Source organism: Mirounga angustirostris, unplaced genomic scaffold (assembly GCF_029215605.1).
Source record: "Mirounga angustirostris isolate CCGP_5_RB_7025 unplaced genomic scaffold, mMirAng1.0.hap1 SCAF_3, whole genome shotgun sequence".
NCBI classification, from domain to species: Eukaryota; Metazoa; Chordata; class Mammalia; order Carnivora; family Phocidae; genus Mirounga; species Mirounga angustirostris.
Genome location: NW_026991711.1, coordinates 56,988,683 through 56,994,945, shown reverse-complemented (window position 1 = coordinate 56,994,945; position 6,263 = coordinate 56,988,683). Strand labels below are relative to the sequence as shown.

General features: G+C 35.5%; 1 non-coding gene across 1 annotated transcript; it reads left to right on the top strand.

The window, feature by feature from the left end:
- Nucleotides 1–5,881: 5,881 nt before the first annotated feature.
- Nucleotides 5,882–6,043, top strand: LOC123840093 (U1 spliceosomal RNA). Its single transcript, XR_006789905.2, has one exon. It is a non-coding gene; the product is annotated as a U1 spliceosomal RNA (small nuclear RNA).
- The last annotated feature ends 220 nt before the right edge of the window (nt 6,044–6,263 follow it).

Below are 6,263 nucleotides of genomic sequence, written 5' to 3'. Positions count from 1 at the left end.
ATATAGGGGATGACCAAACACAAGACCATTCCTTTAAATTTAGGAGAATTAGTGTTTTGCCTAATCCACACACACACACACACACACAAAACAAAAACAAAACAAAACAAAAAACCAGACAAAATGTGACATAGATATATGCTCCAAAAGAAAGAATAAGAAAAAACTTCAGAAAAATAACTAAATGAGGGTCTCCTGGGTGGCTCAGTCGTTAAGCATCTGCCTTCGGCTCAGGTCATGATCCCAGCGTCCTGGGATTGAGTCCCGCATCGGGCTCCCTGCTCCACAGGAAGCCTGCTTCTCCCTCTGCCTCCCTCTCTCTGCTTGTATTCCCTCTTTTTCTCTGTGTCAAATAAATAAAAAAAAATCTAAAAAAAAAATCTAAAAAAAAAAAAAGAAAAAAAAGAAAAATAACTAAATGAAATGGAGATAAGCAATATGCCTGATGAGAATTTAAAGATAGTCAGTGGGCTGGAAAAAAGAGTGGAAGAACTCAGTGAGACCTTCAATAAAGAGATGGAAAATACTAAAAAGAACCAATCAGAGCTGAAGAATATAACTGAAATGAAAAACATAGTAGAGGGAACCAACAGTAGATTAGAGGATGCAGAAGAATGTATCAGTGATATGGAAGACAGGGTAATGGAAAACACACAGCTGAGGAGCAAAAAGAGAAAAGAATTTTTAAAAAATGAAGATAGAGAAATCTCTTGGACAACATCAAACATTGACACTGTAGAGGTCCCAGAAGAAGAGAGGGGTGAAATATTTATTTCTATAATTTGTGTGTGTGTGTATACATAAGTTATATGTATTAAGAAATGTATTAAGAAATAATAGCTAAGAACTTCCCTAAACTAGTGAAGGAAATAGATGCCCAATTCCAAAAAACAGAGTTCCAAACAAGATGAACCCAAGGAGGTCCACACCATGACACATAATGTCAAAGACTAAAGATAAAGAGAATATTAAAAGCAGCAACAGAGAAGCAAAAAGTTACTTAGAAGGAAAAACTTATAAGGTCATCAGCTGATTTTTCAGCAGAAATTTTGAAAGCCAGAATAAAGTGGCTTGAAATACTCAAAATGCTGAAAGGAAAAAACTCACAACCAAGAATACCCAGCAGGGTTATCATTCAGATTTGAAGGAGAGAGAGTTTCCCAAATAAACAAAAGTTAAAGGAGATAATGGCCACTAAACCAGCCTTACAAGAAATGTTAAATGGACTTCTATAAGTGAAAAAAAAATATGACAGCATATACATAAAATGTGGAGGAGGTAGTAAAAAAATGGAAGTCTTTTTTTTCTTTTTTTAGAATATGTTTTAACTTATATAACCAATGACCATCAACTTAATATAGACTGCTATTTACTTAGGATGTTACATATAAACCTCATGGTAACCATAAACCCAAAATTTACAATAGCTATTAAAAAATAAAAAGGAAGCCAAATATAACACTACAGAAATTCATCCAACTCAAAGAAAGAGTACAAAAGAAGAATAAAGGAACAGAGAAGAATTACAAAAACCACCAGAAAAAAAAAATAAAATGGAAATAAGTACACACCTATAAATACTTTAAATGTAAGTGGTCTAAATGCTCCAATCAAAAGGCATAGGGTTTTGGAATGGGTAAAAATATAAGGCCCATCTATATGCTGCTTATAGGAGACTCACTTCAGACCTGACGACACATACAGGCTAAAAGCAAAAGGATGGAAAAATATTTACCATGAAAGTGGAAGCAAAAAATAAAGTTGGGGTAACAATACTTATATAAAATAGACCTTAAAACAAAGACTGTAATAAGAGACAAAGAAGGGCATTTCATAATGATAAAAGAGATCAATCCAACAAGAGGATATATCTATGCACCCAACACTGGCACCTAAATACATAAAGCAAATATTAATGGGGATAAAGAGAGAGATTGATGGCAATACAATAAGAGTAGAGGACTTTAACACACCACTTACATCAATGGACAGATCATCCACATAGAAAATCAACAAGGAAACCATGTCTTGGGGCGCCTGGGTGGCTCAGTTGGTTAAGTGGCTGCCTTTAGCTCAGGTCATGATCTCAGGGTCCTTTGATCGAGCCCCACATCAGACTCCCTGCTCAGCCGGGAGTCTGCTTCTCCCTCTGCCCCTCTCCCCCTGCTTGTGCTCTGTCTCTGTCTCTCTCAAATAAATAAATAAAATCTTAAAAAAAAAAAAAGGAAACAATGTCTTTGAATGACACATTAGACCAGATGGACATTACAGATATAATTCAGAACATTCCATTCAAACACAACAGAATACCCATTCTTTTCAAGTGCATATGGAGCATTCACCAGACCAGATCACATTAGGTCAAAAAATAAGCCTCTAGAAATTTATTTTTTATTTATTTTTTATTTATTTTTAAAGATTTTATTTATTCATTTGAGACAGAGCGAGCTAGCGAGCATGAGCGGGGGGGGGGGGCGGGGGGCAAAGGGAGAGGGAGAAGCAGACTCCCTGCTGAACAGGGAGCCTGATGCGGGACTTGATGTCAGGACCCTGAGATCATGACCTGAGCTGGAGGCAAACCCTTAACCGACTGAGCCACCCAGGCACTCAAGCCTCTAGAAATTTAATAAGATTGAAGTCATGCCATGCATTTTTTCCAACTACAATGGTACAAAATTAGAAATCCATCACAAGAAAAAAACTGGAAAAAACACAAACACATGGAAGCTAAACATGATATAAACTACCAATGGCCCAATGAAGCAATCAAGAAGAAATTAAAAAAAAAAATACGAGACAAATGAAAATGAAAACACAGGGGCTCTAAATCTTTGAGAGGCAGTGAAAGCAGTTCAAAGAGGGAAATATGCTGTGATACAGGCCTACTTCAAGAAACAAGAAAAAGCTCAAATAAACTAAGCTTACACCTAAAGGAACTAAAAAACAAACAAACAAACAAAAAAAACAGATCAAAATCCAAGGCAAGTAGAAGGAAAGAAATAATAAAGATCAGAGCAGAAATAAATGACTTGGAGACTAATAAAATAATAGAAAGATCAATGAAACCAAGAGCTGATTCTTTGAAAGGATAAACAAAATTGATAAACCCTTAGCCAGACTGAGCAAGAAAAAAAGAGAAAGGACCCAAATAAATAAAATCAGAAATGAGTGAGGAGAAGTAATAACTGACACCACAAAAATACAAAGGATTGTAAGAGAATACCAGGAAAAGTTTTATGCCAACAAATTAGCCAACCTAGAAGAAACAGATACATTCCTAGAAACATACCATCTTCCAAACTGAATGAGGAAGAAATAGAAACTTGAATAGACTGATTACTAGTAATGAAATTAAATCAGTTATCAAAAAGCTACCAAAAAATAAAAGTCCAGGACTAGATAGATTCACTAGCATTTAAAGAAGAGTTAATACTTATTCTCCTCAAAGTATTTCAAAAAACAGAAGAGTAAGGAACTCTCCCAAATATATTCTACAAGGCCAGCATTACTCTGATAGCAGACAAGTCACTGCAAAACAAACAAACCAGACACTGCAAAAACACCAAAAAATCCCCCAAAACACCAAAACAAAACAAAACTACAAGCCAATATCCCTGATAAACATAGATGCAAAATCCTCAACAAAATATTAGCAAACTGCATTCAACAGTACGTTGAAAGGATCATTCACAATGATCAAGTGAGATTAATTTCAGAAACGCAATGATGGTTCAATATTTACAAAACAATGTGATATACCACGTAGATAAAACAAAGGATAAAAATTATATGATCATCTCAATAAATGCAGAAAAGCGTCTGACAAAGTTCAACATCCACTCATCCATAAAAAAAATCTCAACAAAGTAGGTTTGGAGGAAACATACCTCAACATAATAAAGGCCTACAGCTAACATTATACCCACTGGTGAAAACTGAGAGCTTTTCCTCTAAGATCAAGAACAAGACAAAGATGTCCACTCTCACTACTTTTATTGAACACAGAAAGTCCTAGCCACAGCAATCAGACCAGAAAAAGGAACTAGAGGCATTCATAAGAATGCACTCCCCCCGCCCCAAAAAGGATGAGATCATGCCATTAGTGACACCTGGATGTACCTAGAGGGTATTATGCTAATTGGAATAAGTCAGATTGAGAAAGACAAATACCCCTGTGATTCCAGTCATATTTGGATCTAAAACAAATTAAACAAACACAAAAAAAGTAAAGAAGAAGTTAAACTGCCACTATTTATAGATGACATGACACTATACTTAGAAGATCCTAAAGACTCCACCAAAAGAAGTACTAGAAATAATAAATGAATTCATAAAGTTTGTAGGATACAAAATTAATAAATGGAAATCAGCAGCATTTCTATATATTATTAATGAAGTAGCAGAAAGTAAAATTAAGAAAACAACACCATTTACAGTTGTATCAAAAATAATAAAATACCCAGGAATAACATAGCCAAAGAGGTGCAAGACCTCTCTCTGAAAACTATAAAACACTGGTGAAAGAAACTGAAGATGACATAAACAAATGGAAAGATATTCCATTCTCATGAATTGCAAGGACAAGTACTGATAAAATGTCCACGCTACCCAAAGCAATCTACAGATTTAATGCAATCCCAATCAAAATACCAACAGCATTTTTCACACTAGAAAAAATAATCCTAAAATTTGTATGGAACCATAAAAGACTCTGAATAGCCAAAGCAGTCTTGAGAAAGAAAAACAAAGCTGGAGATAATTACAATTCCAGACCTCAAGATATACTACAAAGCTGTAGTAATCAGAACAGTATGGTACTGGCACAAAAACAGACACAGAGATCAATGAAACAGAATAGAGAGCCTAGAAATAAACTTACAATTATATGGGAAATTAATCGATTACAAAGGAGGGAAGACTATACAATATGGAGAAGACAGTCTCTTCAATAAATAGTTCTGGGAAAATTGAACAGCTACATATAAAAGAATGAGACTGAACCACTTTCTAAGACCATACACAATATAAACTCAAAATGGATTAAAGACCTAAATAGAAGTCCTGAAACCATAAATCTCCTAGAAGAGAACATAGGCAGTAATTACTCTGATTGGCTATAGCAACATTTTTCTAGATATGTATCTTCAGGCAAGGGTACGAAATGCAAAAATAAACTATTAGGACTAAAACAAGATACAAAGCGTTTGCACAGCAAAGGAAACCATCAACAAACCAAAAAGGCAACCTACTCAATGGAAAAAGATACTTGCAAATGATATATCTGATAAGTTCTCTATATATTTTGTATATTAACCCCTTAACACCAAAAATACCCCAAAACCAAAAAACAAAAAACTCCAAAAAACAATCCAATTAAAAAAGAGAGGACATGAATAGACATTCTTCCAAAGAGGTCATATAGATGGCCGACAGATACGTGAAAATATGCTCAACACCACTAATCATCAGAAAAATCCAATCAAAATCACAATGTGATATCATTTTATACCGGTTAGAATGGTTAAATCAAATAGATAAGAAATAACAAGTGTTGGTGAAGATGTGGAGAAGAGGGAACCCTGGTGCACTGTTGGTGGGAATGTAGATTGTTACTGCCACTGTGGAAAACAGTATGGAGTTTCCTCAAAAAATTTAAAATAGGAGTACCGTATGATCTAGTATTTCCACTAGCTGGTATTTACCCAAAGACAACAAAAACACTAACTGAAAAAGATATATGTACCCCTATGTTGTTTATTGCAGTATTACTTACAATAGCCAAGATATGGAAGCAACCTCAGTGTCCACAGATAGACAACTGGATAAGGAAGCTGTGGTGTACACATACAATGGAATGTTGCCATTAAAATAAAAAGGATGAATATGCACCTGGCAGGGGAGATACCATGATCACAAAGGTGGTTTTCCCAGGGCCAGGCTTATCCATTTACTCCAGATGTGTTGACCCCTGAGATTTCCCCAAATGTAGGAAACTTGACTGCATAATTTGTGGTAGTGGGGGCCTGTGTTTGCACTCCCCACCCCCCAAAAAAGGATGAGATCATGCCATTAGTGACACCTGGATGGACCTAGAGGGTATTATGCTAACTGGAAAAAGTCAGATTGAGAAAGAAATACCCCTGTGATTCCAGTCATATTTGGATCTAAAACAAACTAAATAGACACAAAAAGCAGAATCAGACGTATAAATACAGAGAACAAACTAATGGTTGGCAGAGGGAGGTGGGTGGGAGGATGGGCAA